We start from the raw sequence: 15,053 nt of genomic DNA, 5'->3' as shown, positions 1-15,053 counted from the left end.
CCTCAAATCATGAGATCTAGTTCACTGTTTATGATTTTCTACTCTGCTATTGAAAATGCTTTAATACTCTTTTAAAAACAAAAACAAAAAAACCTTCTACCTTTAGTTAAGACACTGTGCCAATTGTACAGAGCTACATTTCTTTAAAGGTCTTGTGGGTGCTAGATGGATAAGCAGATTGGCAGGTGCAGTATTATACAGAGCCCCATTAAAGTAGGTGGTTATATTATTAGTATTAGTACTTTCTGAAATTGCATGCCTTTTAAAAATAAAATGGATTATACTATTACTTGTCCTCTTTTAGCAGATGTATTTAATGTTTTAGTTATGAAATATTTGATGGGGAAAAACTCACCAGGGAGATTCTTGGCACTTGAAATTAAGTTCACTTGCAAGGTGGAGAAAGAATTTTAATAATTGCAGCAAAGGTAATTTGATACATTCCTAGCAATAAGTATGCCTGTGACACCATGCTCACTGCCACAAATCAGACTAAGGACTCTATTCATGAATGAGTCATGTCCCGCTTATCCTCCATTTTTATGTGGTGTAAATTTAATGGAAAGATCAGGTAGTGTGTCTTTTCTGTACTAGAACATAGCTCTCTTGACTTCTGTTTATAACAATAACCTTTTTATTAAAATCGTGTCTCCATTAAAGAGATCATTTGTACAAATTCAGTGTTGGTTGTAGTAGTAGTAGTAATAATAGTTGTTGTTAAAAACACTTTTATATTTATTTACAGCAAGCTTTCCTAGGTAAGAACGTTAGTTTATAAACTGGGATTTGCACATAATCTATAACCATGAAGGTGTCCTGACGTCTGCATATAAAAACTCTTTCACTTTCCCCTGCTTTGTTCTGTTCCTTCAGAACTTAATAAGAGCTTACAAATCCTTCCAAAGGCCTATCTAGGTTATCCCCCTATATCCCACAGCTGCCAGCCAGATGCCTCTGGGAAACCAACAAGCAATAGCCCTCTCCTGCGGTTGTTTTCCAGCTACGGGTATTGAGAGACTTTCAGCCTCTGATCCTGAGGTGGCATACAGCCATCATAATTGGTAGCTGTTGATAGCATTACCCTCCATGAATTTGTGTAATCTCTTTTAAAAGCCATCTAAGTTGGTTTCTATCACTGCATCTCCTGGTAGAAAAGTCAACAATTTAACTATGTCTGCCCTGAATCTTCCAGCACTTAGTCTCTTTGGATGACCCTCGGGTTCTAGCATTAAGGGAGGAAGAAAAACTTAACGCTATCTACTTTCTCCACATCATGCTTCCCCCACTCCCATTCACCATACATAACATTTCTTTTCATACGGTACTTTCTCCAGATAATTTTGGGTGCCTTTTTCTGCATTTTTCCCCGCTCTACAGTATGGTGTTTTTTTTAGGAAGCAGAACTGTCCACAGGATTACAAGTGTGATCGCACCATAGGTTTGCATGAAGATATTACAATATTGGCAGTTTCATTTTCAGTCCCTTTTCTAACTCTTCTCTAGCATGGAATTTTCTAACATTTTCATAGCTGCCTCACACAAGGCCCGTCATTTCCACCAGAACACCACAGTTTCTTTCCTGATTAGGCACTGCCACTTCAGACACCATCCATGTATACTTTAGGATTTAAAAGTGGTGCGATGTATTAACTATTTGTAACCCACTGTGGAAATAATTATTCTGAAGATGTAGGCTCTAACGTATTTGTGAGTTTTTGGATATTTGGTATTGTGGCTGTTGTATAACAAAATTATGTGGCTGCAAGGAACTAAATTGTTATGTACCCTCCAAAATTTCTCCAAGGAAAATACGGATGACCTATTCCATGTTAATAATAATAACAATAATAATAATTTTATTATTTATAACCCGGACATCTGACTGGGTTGCCCCAGCCACTTTGGGCAGTTTCTAACATGCATAAAAACATAATAAAACATCAAACATTAAAAAACTTCCCTAAAGAGGGCTGCCTTCAGATGTCTTCTAAAGGTTGTATAATTATTTATCTCCTTGGCTCTGGTGTCACATAACTCCATACCCTCCAACATTTCTCTGATGAAAATAGGGACGTCCTAAGTAGCGCTGTGGGTTAAACTACAGAGCCTAGGACTTGCCAATCAAAAGGTCAGTGGTTCAAATCCCCGCGATGGGGTGAGCTCCCATTGCTCGGTCCCAGCTCCTGCCAACCTAGCAGTTCGAAAGCACGTCAAAGTGCAAGTAGATAAATAGGTACCGCTCTGGCAGGAAGGTAAACGGTGTTTCTGTGCACTGCTCTGGTTCGCCAGAAGCGGCTTAGTCATGCTGGCCACATGGCCCGGAAGCTGTAAGCGAGATGAGCGCCGCAACCCCAGAGTCGGTCACGACTGGACCTAATGGTCAGGGGTCCCTTTACCTTTACCTAAGGAAAAGAGGGACATCCCAGGATCAAATCCGGAACTGGGATGGCTTTTGTAAGTCCGGGACTGTCCCTGGAAAATAGAGACACTTGGAGAGTCTGCTGTCCAGAGATCCATATGTGCTCAGATGAGCACATGAGCCTTCTGTCATTCAGTACTGTATATTATGTAGGCCCTCTTCTGCACAAAAATCTGTCTCCTCAATGGAATTGAATGGAAAACCAGGGTGGACAACACAGCATCTCTCACAGAAACCATTTTGTTACTCTGTCGGCATATTTTGTCACTATGGCTTGTTCAGTCACTGGAGACACTCTTTTGCTCCGGTATTATAACTTTTATTTTATTTATTTGAGGCATTTATAGGCTGCCTTTCATAATATCTATCCCAGGGTGGTTAAAGAGCAATCATTTACACACGCTGAAGAGCCAACAGGTACGCACCGAGTTCTTGTTTTTGTTTCGCTGGCTCTCTGCAACAAATCACTAAGCCCTCCTGAGCTGAGAAAGTAGTTGGCAGATGAGATGGGGGTGGTGCTGGAAATGAACAAAAAATAAAATCCCAACAGCATATGTAGATCTGGTGAGTGTGTCGTTTTGGCAAACCCTGCTTGTGAGTATTTCAAGACAGCTTGACAGACTATAGGGGATTAGTTCACGCATACCTTTGAGTCTGCATACCGAAAGCCTTTTAGTAGAGAATTTTTATTATAGCTGTAAACCCTTGGAAAAGTTGCCAATTAGCTGAAAAGCATTATCTGGCTTTGTCCATCTTCTTTTCCTTCAGTTTACAGAAATATAGTAATAAGATAATATATATGTTGTACTCTTTACTGCAAGATACCCACAGAGGTGCCTGGTACTAAATTGTGCTGAAAAGTTGCTGAATAGTTATCTGGGTGTTCACAATGCCTCTTTTATGTGCATTGATTAATTTTATATTCTTTGCTCCATAAATCAAGGTAATAAGGAACATTTCCAAATGTGCCACTGAAAGTACCTTTTGCATTACCTTTGTTCTATTTAGAACCTTGTTTGTATTATATACTGCAGAACAAGCTGATATACAGATGTAGGTCTAGGGATGTGCAAGTCTCTCTTAGCACTCTTAACATGGTCAGATTATTACTGTGTTCTCTGATTCAACTTGATGTGTTCAAGGATCTTCTCTGATCTGAAAGGTCAGCTGCTTTTAGATGTGCACCAGCAGAATACTAATACTGTCCTTATTCAAATTACCTGGTACAGTACTTATTAAATTGATGGCCTTGTGCTCTAATTTAATACTGCCGTTGTTCAGAGACGGGTCGCAGCTGCACTCTGTGCTGAATTAGGTGGATCTGAGGCAAAGTTCAAGCAGAAACCATGGTTTTGGGCTGCATTTTCCCACTAAATTAGCAGTCAGATGCAGTGTATAATTAATTAGCACAAACCAGGGAAAGCTTGTCATTTAATAAGCCTTTTTTATTTCCACATTACACAAACAGTGGGAATTGATCCATTAAGTGCCTGGCTATTAATGCTGTTTAATGTATGTCTGGTTGCTAAATTGAGATGTCTACTTACATACATACATTCAGTTTTCAAGAGCTCCTCACAGATTGCTCAGCGATTGCTGAGATTTTAAGTCATGTTCTACAAATCAATACCGTCTTATGAACATAGTTGGCTCAGACAGAAAGATCTAAAATGTTAGGCATTGCTTGGTTTGAAAACATTATGTCTGAAAGATGGTCCTGATATACTGTTTTTGTCTTTTTTTAAAAAATCTGTTTACTATTATTGAATATAGTGTTCATTAATTATTAAACTTTGAGAACCATTCAAGTCATGAGAAGAGCACAGAGAATTATCCGTGTTTATGTTACAGAAGAGGTGAGGCAGGTGAACAGCTTAGAAATTGCCCATAATTCTAAAACGATCCTAAAATGATTACCTCCATTGGCTGCAATCCAGAAGGGAACACGAGCACCACCTGCATATTTTCGGAGTGCTATACTCTCACCATCTGCCCTTAGAATATTCCAAAGATTCTTTTAAAGTGTCACTGCATTTCAAAAGCAGTTTGGCGGGGGTGAGGGGGCAGTCAGCATGAGAGGGATGTTCTGGTGCAGAAGTAGTTTGGCCTCTTTGCTTATTTCCTAAGCTGATGAATGTTAATTTTAGCTTTATGTTGAAACATATCCTCCAATTTCTCCCCCGGCAAAAGAGGCTTCTGTTTTTCTCCCACATTCTCAGGGTGCTTTGGATTTTGATGGGTTCAGGGTTGAGCTTTCTTTAACACTGTGAGGTGAGACCCGCAGGTATAGGGTGGTATATAAATTAAATAAAATTCTGTGTTTTTCTTTCCATGAAACATTTATTGTGTACTTTGCACCCAACCATGGCTGAAAACCCTCATGGGAAGAGTTCATAGAAATCATAAAACTGGAAGGGAGCTGGAAGGGACCACAAGGGTCATAGAGCCCAACCCCCAGCAATGCAGGAAACTTTTGCCCAATGTGGGGCTTGAACCCCCAACTCTGAGATTAAGTGTCTCATGCTCTACCAACTGATGACGTGTTCACCTGGACTTTAATTGAAGCAACATGATAAGTTAGGGGAGGCTGGTTACTATATACACCAGATTGGTGGTGGTAGCCGAGTAGGGTACAAGTACACATTACTTGTCTAGAGAGCTATATTGCAAAATTTGGAGAAGTGCAAATATTAAAAATAGCTGAATTTTGGTTCATGTGTTGTTTCAGGAAGTACAAATGGAGTAGGTTTGCCTTCAAATGTGAACTGAGATGAATTGAATTTCTCCTCCATCGTTAATAGATGGGCACCCTGATTTTGTTTTTAAGGAAAGTTCTTCCTTTTGCCCCCCCTTTAATTTCACACTGATTTCTAGGTGCACAGTATACAGCCTCTCTGCAATTCCATACTTACATGAAAGGTCACCTGAGGACAGGATGCTCAGGAACCCAGAAAGGCGGTAGAAGTAGACCACTGGAAATATGACTGGCAGAATGAAAGACTCACAGAGGTCTTGGCCATCTTGAAAGCAAGGTAAGCACAACAGAAACACTATACCACCATGAAAATTTCATCAACATTTTCTCTCGGCTTTGCTAATTTTTAATATAATTTCTTTTCTCATCAGTTGATGGAGAATGGTTAAGAAAGCACATAATTTTTTTCCCCAGACACAGCTCTCATATGTTTATTCATTGATGCCATAAATACTGCCATGCTACATCAGGCCAGTGCTTTTTTTCTTAAAAAAATGTTTAGGGGTACTCTCATTTTCACTCAAGAAAATCACCATTTTATAGTTCAAAGCAGGAAAAATAAATACAGTAAATGGACAAAAGTGCAAAGAACATGCATTACCTCATGATGATGAAAAATAGTAATTTTCCTACTCATATTGAAATACTGCCCCTCAGTGAGGCCAAATTTTCATTAGTAAAGCCCTGCACATCCACATTCCACACTGCTTCACACATTAAACGCTTGCTTCCGTCTGAGACTCAGGAAACACCGGGAATGGAAATGAAGCCGACATCGGAGGTGGTAACAATGAAACTGACCAATCACTGTGCTAGATTCCAACTCCTACTTCACACATTAAATGCTCACTTCCGTTTGAGACTCAGGAAACACCGTGACAGGAAATGAAGCTGCCATCAGGGATAGCAACAGAACTGATGATTCACCGTGCTAGAGAAGAAACTATTTTATTATTTTTTAATTAGTTTCTTCTCCCGTTAGATTCACAAAATGTTTAGGGGTATGCGTACCCCTGCATCCCTCCAGGAAAAAAGCACTGCATCAAGCTGATAATCACCTCCAGTAACCTCAGGTAAGGGGTGTTTCCTTAGGCAAAGCATGATGGTGTGTATTTGTATTTGCCATCCTTGGCTGAGACTCAGTACTTGGTAATCAGAACATTTGGTCATCATAGCTAATGACTACTAATAGGATTCATTTTATTTGGGTCTTTTTAGAGGAATGCAAAAACCTAACCCAACAGCCTGTAGCATATTAGCATTCTTATTAACCTGGGATTCAAATACCCCACTCAGCCATGAATCACACTAGGTGACTTAGGACCTGTCGCTCACTCTCAACCACTGTGGCATTTGCCCTCCTATGTGTGTGACATCATACTGGGTTCATAGGGAAAGGGCTAACTAATTGTAAAATGACTAACCAATGGGAACCCAGGGGGCAGAGTTAACTGTGTATAAGGTTTATGCACAGAGGGGGTTTTTAGGGAGTTAGAGTTGTTGAGAAGCCAGTCTGGAGTTAGAAGAGAGAAATAAGAAAAGTCTGTGGGTTGGGCTAGTCTGGTGGGAGAGAGTGAGAGAATTTGTTAAGATGAGTCAGTCAAACAGTTGAGATAATCAGTCAGAAGGTATTAGGAAGGTATAGGCCGGTAAATAAACTAAATTTAAGATACTGACAGGAATATTATCTGAGAAACCATAAACTTGTTAATGTTTGTAAAATAAACTTGTTTTTTTGGTTCACTTTTAACGACTGACTGGACTCAGTGTTTTACCAGAGAGTAACTGGTTGGTGGCAGCAGGGAAGCAAGCACAGTGGTGGCACAAGGATCAATAGACAGGTGGTTTTTTATTTTATTTTTTAAAAAATAATTTTTATTAAGTACAAATTAGAAAACATACATATTCACAACAAAAGAAAAAACAAAAGAAAAAGAAAATAAATCTAACCAAGGAAAAAGAATTAGAGAATATTTTGTCTCTTTTCATATTTACAGTTATTTATACCTCTATAAAATGCTATTCACAATAAAGCAGTGAAATGAAAGATAAGATATCAGAAAAAAGAAAAAAAGAACAAAGAAAGAATAAAAAAGTAAAAGAAAAAGATCATAAGTGAAAACTTTTAAAAGTAGATAAGTACTCACAATACATAGCCATTTCCCATCTATATTTATATTCAATTGTATAATTTCATCTTGTCCTTATCTACCTTAAATAAATTGTTTTTTTAATAAGAAAAAGACTTCCACCGTTTACCTCACGCGTTTTTAATAATCCGTTCGTCAGAACCTCTGTTCTTCATATTTCCCCTTCAGATTACCTTAATGTCTCACTTTGTATTTTTATATTACGCACAAGATTATTCTAAACACAACCAGATTTTTGTGGTTGAGCTCTGGTTTTGTAAACAATAATTTAAGCACTCCCATTGCTTCATAACCATAGTTTTGGATTTTCTCCTTATTATATCTGTCAATTTTGCTAATTCCAGGTACTCGTAAAGTTTCCCCAACCATTCTCTTTTTGTTGGGATGCTGTCTTCTTTCCAATAGCTAGCAATTAAAATTATTGCCACTGTTGTCGCGTATAGAAATAAGTTAGTTTTATCTTTTGAGATATCTTTATCTAGAATTCCTAATAGTTATCCCTCTGCCATTTTTGTGTGTGATATCCTTATCAAATTTTTTTATTTCGTCATGGATCATGTCCCAAAAGGTTTTAATCTTTGGGCAGGTCCACCACATGTGGCATAACGTACCTTTTGTTCTGTTACATTTCCAACATTTCCAATAGATCAATAGATAGTTAAACGTCCAGGGACCCTGTGTGATCGCCACAACCACCTTGAGCTCCTTGGTGGAAAAAAGATGAGATACAAATGCAATAATTAAAGAATAGAAATAAATTCAGTAGACGTCCATTTGGTGGTGCATTTCCTGCCTCGGTCACAAGGGACATTTGAAGGACTCTAAAGCCAGAAAGGACAAGGAATGCAGCAGATTTTTTGCAGAGGAAGGGGATCTTGCATTGGTTCATCTAAGGTGGGGATTTGAATGCCAGGGACTAAGAGTTTGGAATTTCATATTCCACTTCCAACTATGCCATCATAAGTACAAGTAAAGTTATGGAAAGCAAAAATAATAATAAAATAACTTCTTGGGTTGTACTGAATTGTTTATTTGTTTGAACACAAATAGTAATTGCACACTGATGTGCAGAATGATAACTTGATTTTTGACAAATGGTGATACATTTATGTAATGGTTGTTTAAAAGTTATTTAGGCAAACTTTCTTTGAAAAATGTGTTGCAGAGTGGCACATGTTCAGAAATATCTCACAAAAGGCAAACAATTTAAAAATATTCTATAATCCTTTCACTGCTATTAAGAATTGTCAGAAGATTTAGCATCAAGTAGTCTGACTGAATTGACCTTAAAGTTGATGTGAGCAGTACTGAGGAAGATTATGAAGTGATTTTGGGGACATGTCTTCTGTAAACACCTTTTGTTCTTCTGTCAATACAAGGTTCAAAGAGCATCTGATGCTACGATAGCAGGGAACGTCATCATTCTTAGGTTGAAGCCAAGGTTTATGGAAAGCTGCGTTGGGATGAGTGACAGGTTAAGAAGAAAGACCTTAAGTCCTTTTCCCACAACCCCTTTAGTGTAAAAGCAGAAAGGATTTTTTCTTTCTTTGACTCTCTTAGATTAGTGATGCTGCTCTGCAACTCTCGTGGCTCCTCAAAAATCACAATGAGGACTTTGGTTTAGTTTCAGGGTCCTGATTTGGATGGTTTAGAAAGTTAAAGAAATGTGGCATAGAGAACTTGTATAAGATAGTAGCACTTACATGGAACATTTGGTACCATTGTGGGTATATAAACTTGATGGCCATTGGCAAGCATCTGCAAAGTAAACTAGAGCTGGAGTACAAAAGAGTATAAAGTAGGAATTAAACATATTGTTGCAAAATAACACAGCACAGTTCTATGTATGTTTACTTGGAATTAAGTCCCACTGGGTTCAGTGAGGTTTACTTCCAGCGAAGTGTGTATAGCAAACATTGTATCCTTAAACAATTTTGGATTATTAGCTTGCAGTTCTACTAACTGCAAAAGTATCAAAGTAAATACTATCAATGTACAAGCATATGCAGAGTGATAAGTATGTGTACAGACTCACCCCCCCCCCCCCCGCCACACACATATAAAGCTTCTTTGCTGGGCATTTTACAACTCACTAGTCATCTTTTGTATCAGAAAATTAGAAATATACATGAAATCAATCCAATCAGAGCAAATCCAGAATCTTCTATTAATATTTTCTGGCCACTTTTCATCATTTTGGAAAACACTTTTAAATAATCTGTATAAGATATGGCAATAGGAGCAGTAGATCAATGACTGTGCCTCATATCGGGCACTGATTGGCAATACGGCTCTATTTGTGCACACATTTAAGTTGGATTTGCACAGTCAATTCCTTTCCCACATAGGGTGACTTTTGTGGTCTTTTGTTGCAGGAAGATCTACCTAGAGCCTGGTAGAATATAAAATGTGTTGCATCTATTCCTATGATCTCACATGAATCACATGAATGGTGATGGTTACAAAAAAGAAAGAAAGAAAAATAGGAACGCTTCAACTGTTGGTAAACAAAGTGACGAAGCTTGTAAAAAGACCATAGTACTGAAAAGCCCTTGGTGGAGTAAAAATAATATTTCATATTTCATATTTCATACTACAAATGTAGTAGCATTTGTATACAAATTAGGAGGAGGTAGAAGAGCAGGAAGAGGATCCTAGCAAGGGGTGTGGCCAGGACTGGGACAAGCAGGGGATGGAGAAGGAAGTACTCACAGGGTGACAGAGGACAGCTAGGGGAAGGGGGTCAGTGCACAGGAACCAGAGCAGCAGGACCCATCACCAGACCCAGAGGGCCCCCTGTCTCCATGAACACAGTGGGTTCTGGGGCAAAGGGAGCAGAGGGAGGGACACTCTAGGAGGCTGAGGCAGACAAGGGCCCACAGCCCAGCTCCCTAGCTGGCCAGGTGGAGCTTGCTAACTCTGGGAGGAGGGGTGTGATTCCTCAGCTAAAGAAGGCTTTGAACAGGTGAGGATCACTTGCCTCATCAAGCTCAGATGCTGCAATCAGTGTGCAAAACACAGAAGGGAAGCAGAGCTAAGGGGCTGTGTCAGCTCAACTGCCTATGTTGGTGGATGTTGACTTGGATGTTTCAGGACTCTACGGGACTGTGCTTTGGGTTTCACTCTGGACTGTGTTCTGACTGCTGGACTTCAGACTTAGCTACTTGACCCTGGATTGTGTTTCCTGACCTTTGCACTTTGCTTGTGTGGCTTGAACTTTGGACTTGACATACTGACTTGCTGCCAGGTAGGCCAGGGATCCAGTACCAGTTGTTCAGGTAAGAAATTTTAGGGGTCCGGATTCTGAAGGAGCTACAGTTCTTGATTTCTGTTTGCTTGGGTGCTCTCTTATTCCTTCGGCTGACAAATGAAACAACAATGTGAGTGGATAACAAAAGGTACATAGTTCTTGTATGTTCTCAGAGGATGGGTTTTGTGTGAGTGTGTGCCTATATAATCATCGTTACATTGCCCATACCTTGCTTTTCTAAGTCTCAAAAGCAGCATGACCTTAATGTACACTTGTACAGTTAGGTGCATAAAGCAAGTGCCCTTTGGTGGTAGTTATTCTGGGTCTCTCTGTGGGTTCAGTAAGGATGTCTGTCTTGTTTAGCACAATAGCATTAACGGTGTTGTTCTTCTAGGTCAATGCTACTCAACCTTTACCAGCTGGAAAGCCACTTCAAATTGAATTTTTAAGAAGATATGAGATGCACATGTGCACACTTCAGCAGTTTCCACTGGTAGTCTTTAAGTGTATAAAATCCATTGCATACCGCAGTGAAAATTTAAAAATAAGTGGAAAGATGTGCAGGGAAGAATTGTTCCTAACATAGTTAGAAACTTTAAAGCTTACGTGAAAAGCTTAGCAAATGTTTTTAGAGAAGATCCTGAAGTGGAAGTGGGAAAGTAGAGAAGAGTGATAAGCGGAGGAAAGAATAGTTGCTGGGAATGTACCCCAAATATTGCATTATTGGTCTTCTTGAGGAAAATTGAAACATCTTTAGCCAAAGCCAAAGCCATACATGTCAGCAAAGAAGCAAACTGAAGTGGTTATGAGTGACTTGGAGGAGGAAGAGCAGCCTGTAGAGCAGGAGTGGCTAGCTAGTGGACAGGATCCAGTTTGCCAATCCATAGGCAAGAGCCTTCCAGCCTTGCTGCTTTCTCATCTGACCTGATTGGTAGATAAGGCACTCTGACTGATCTTTAGATCTCAGGGGATAAAATCCTTCTGACTGCTCTTTAGAAGTCCTCTCTAAAGAGCAGTTGGAAGGATATTTTATCTCCCGTCTTAGCAATATGCACACCACAGTGCTGAGATCTGAGATAAGCGCTCTGCCTGCCGCTTAAGAGTAAAGGGCACCGTTTTCCGTATCACCTCAGCTGGAGTGGAAATGTTGACTTTGTTTGCACGGTGCTCAAGTTGGGAGCACCTGAAATGCTGGGGGTTTTCTGGTCATTGACCGTATTAAAGATATTTGGATTTGGGGGTTTCTTTTGTGTGAGAGAGTGTATGTATGATGGCACATGTGTGAGAAAGAGTATGTTTGACTGCATTCATGTCTGCACGTGAAAGGGACAGATACACTGTGTGTCTGGTGAGTTTGTGTACTGTATATATGGCAAAGGTGCATGTGTGTGGATGTATGTGTTTGCATGGCCAGACGCACCAGCTTGCATGGGCAATTGGGGGAGAGGGCAATGCCGCACCTCCTTCCCTAAGCTGGGCAGAAGCTTCCCAGACTTTAGGAAGGAGGTGCCAGGCCTCTGACAGGATGCTGGAGCTCTGCTGTCGCCTTCTCAAAGCTGTGTGGGCTTTGGGAAGGTGGAAGGGCACTTTGACCCCATTGGAACATTGCGCCTCCCTCCTTAATAAAAAGAGAAATGTCATGCCTTGCAGAAAAGGATGCTGAGAGGGGATATTATAGTTTATTGGGTAAATACATTTTGTTCTTATCTAAGAACGTTGAATCTGCTTAACTCCTCTTCTCCCTTTATCCTATATGTTAAAGTAGAATGAAAATGTATACAGTGGTACCTTAGTTCTCAAACTTAATCCGTTCCGGAACTCTGTTCCAAAACCAAGGCGTGCTTTCCCACAGAAAGTAATGCAAAACTGATTAATCCATTCCAGACTTTCAAAAACAGCCCCTAAAAAAGCAATTTAACATGAATTTTACTATCCAGTGATGCCATTGATCCAAAAAATTGAAAGCAATAATCAATGTGCTGTACTATGAAATAAATAAGACAGTATTGTAGATGACAGAAATTAAAATTAAATATTTTTCATACCTGCACTGATGATAGTCATTGTTTGAATGGAGGGCTTTTATCCATTTCCGCAGTCACACAATCAATCAGTAGCTGAACTGGGTTCTACACAGTCACAAAAACAAATTTACCGAAAAAGCCTCAACAACAAAAACACAAAATAAATAGCGAAAACAAAAGCGCCAAACTTAATCCATTCCGGGAGTCTGTTTGACTTCCGAAATGTTTGAAAACCAAGGCGCAACTTCTGATGGGTGCAGGCACCCCAGAAACAATAGTCAACAACTGCAGCGGACCTTCGTCTTCCGAAAAACGTTTGAAAACCTTTACACTTATTTTAGGGTTTTCGGCATTTGGGAACCAAGGTGTTTGAGTACCAAGGTACCACTGTATTAGTATGCAATAATAAGAGAGCCAGTGTGGTGTAGAAAGTTGGATTTGGCCTATAGGGAGGTAATATCCCAGATCATTGGGTGGGGGGTGAAGTTTATTGGTTTCTTCATCATATCTCACAAGTTTATTGCGTGCCTTAAGTAGAGAAATAACATGTGTTTAGAGGAACTCCTCAGGGAAAGGGTGGATACAGCTTTAACTTTAACAAAAAAAATCCAATGTGAGAAGCCAATTAATGTTAATACACAATGGCAACTTGATCGAACGTCCTTGCATCATCTATATTCTGTTACTGGCTACATGGTCTCCTTAGTGTATTTCACATCTCTCCATTCTTCTGTGTCCTTTTTGAAATGCTCCTACACAGAAAAGCATCTACATTTATTTTAGAATAGTTTGTCATTTTTATGTAATTGTAACTCAAGCTGCAATTTGGAAAATTTGTCTTATTTCCACTACTGAAAAATCATATTTTCTCAGTTACAGCATGTCAGAAGTATAATTCATGTTAATTCAAAATACCTTAAGATATTTCTAAGTATTCTTCACTGTAGCAAACTGAATATTCCTTGAAAGGATTTTTGCACATTCAAAAGAAAAGAAGGGGGGAAAGGAGTAATTAACTGCTCTAAATACGCTCCCTCTTATAATAATAGGATGTCTTCAGTCAGATTTGCAGAATTTATTTTATTTCACTAATTGATTGGTATATTCATCATTCAAGGATATATTAGGTAGAGCTGGATTCTAAATGACTTTCCTCTGATAAGCCTTCCAATTAATTCTTCTCACACTGTTTTCCCAGTGACATTTGAACTTCTTTCATTATATAAAACACATCTTGAATAAGACATTGCTGAATAATAATCAGGGATGCTAACATGTTAAGAATTAGACCCTGACAAAGTCAAATGTATTCTGATTTAGACAATGAGCTCAACTAATGTCATTTTCACTGTATCATACTGAAAGAGAATATATTCTTTCCCTCACTGCACATGTGTTGTTAATTTACAAATGTTTCAAGAAAAATATCTGGAGCATATTATAAATCGGGAGGAGGGATAGACTCTTTTTTAATACTTAAGGCATACCATTTTGAGTTTTCCTTGCATTTTTTTATTCCATGTTGTCAGGTGTTTGTTGTCTCCTTTTTGAAAAGGGATGTCTTCATTTGGGCAAGCAGCCATCAAATAAGTTATTCTTTAAAACCCGTGTTAAATCATGTGCTAGGTTACATTTGCTTGCCAATTTGCATTTTCCCTAATACAGTCAGCAGATTTCCCTCACATAGACCGAGAGCATGGATAATATCGGATTTAACTGGCTGGCTAATACAAGGAGCAGCTCATTTTAAATGGTCCCTACATCTTTATAGGAAGTTAGAAATGAAGACATTACTTCAAAATGTAGGTAATTATTGCCTCCTCTTTTATCAGTTCTATTTTCTGAGGTATTATCATAAGATAGCACTTTAGTATTAAGTAGGGCCTTAGAGTGGCAATAAATCAGTCCAACTGAGTCATCATTGTCCGAGGCATCTGAACTACTGAAATGTTGTGGATCCTACAGAGAGTGTGAAATCACTTGACCCTTGGCATTAACCTTTGCTGAATGAATAGACACTGCTTTCCACATCATGGAACAAAAGCAGAATAGTATTGATTAAACACCACATTCACTTGATATTAAATACTGGCTGAACTCACTCCTTGCTTTTCAGTTCCAGAGGGAGAAACCCAGAGAGTTGCTGAGTCTCAGGAGATTGCATGTTTGTAATTCAGAGCAGTATTTTTCCTACAAAAGCCCCCCCCCCCCCACTTGGATCAATAGCTGGCAGCCATGATCAGCCATGAGTATGTATTGTCAATTCTGACCTGTGTACTTTATCACTCAAGGTGAGAGGTCATGACGCTGTGACTAATAAGGTGGCCCTACCAGGCATGAATTGTTTCCTGATCTTAATTCAACATATATCTTTTTTTTTAAAAAAACAAACCCTCCATTCTTTTCTAAAACTGTTAGTTGTTTTCTTTGAACAGCTGATTAAGCTGCTCTGTGA

At 39.1% G+C, this 15,053-nt stretch overlaps 1 long non-coding RNA gene across 5 annotated transcripts in view; it reads left to right on the top strand.

Annotated features, from left to right (window-relative positions):
- LOC309352216 overlaps positions 1 to 15,053 on the top strand; it is a 450,312-nt gene that overhangs the window by 68,071 nt on the left and 367,188 nt on the right. For all 5 annotated transcript variants that reach the window (XR_014161138.1, XR_014161139.1, XR_014161140.1 and 2 more), the window contains one exon: positions 5,294 to 5,451. This is a non-coding gene — a long non-coding RNA (uncharacterized lncRNA). The remainder of the gene's footprint in view (positions 1 to 5,293; positions 5,452 to 15,053) is intronic.

This window comes from Podarcis erhardii (genome assembly GCF_964252035.2).
Source record: "Podarcis erhardii genome assembly, chromosome: 11".
In the NCBI taxonomy this organism is placed as follows: domain Eukaryota; kingdom Metazoa; phylum Chordata; class Lepidosauria; order Squamata; family Lacertidae; genus Podarcis; species Podarcis erhardii.
Note: the sequence above shows the minus strand (reverse complement) of the source record. Positions and strands in the feature narration are given on the sequence as shown.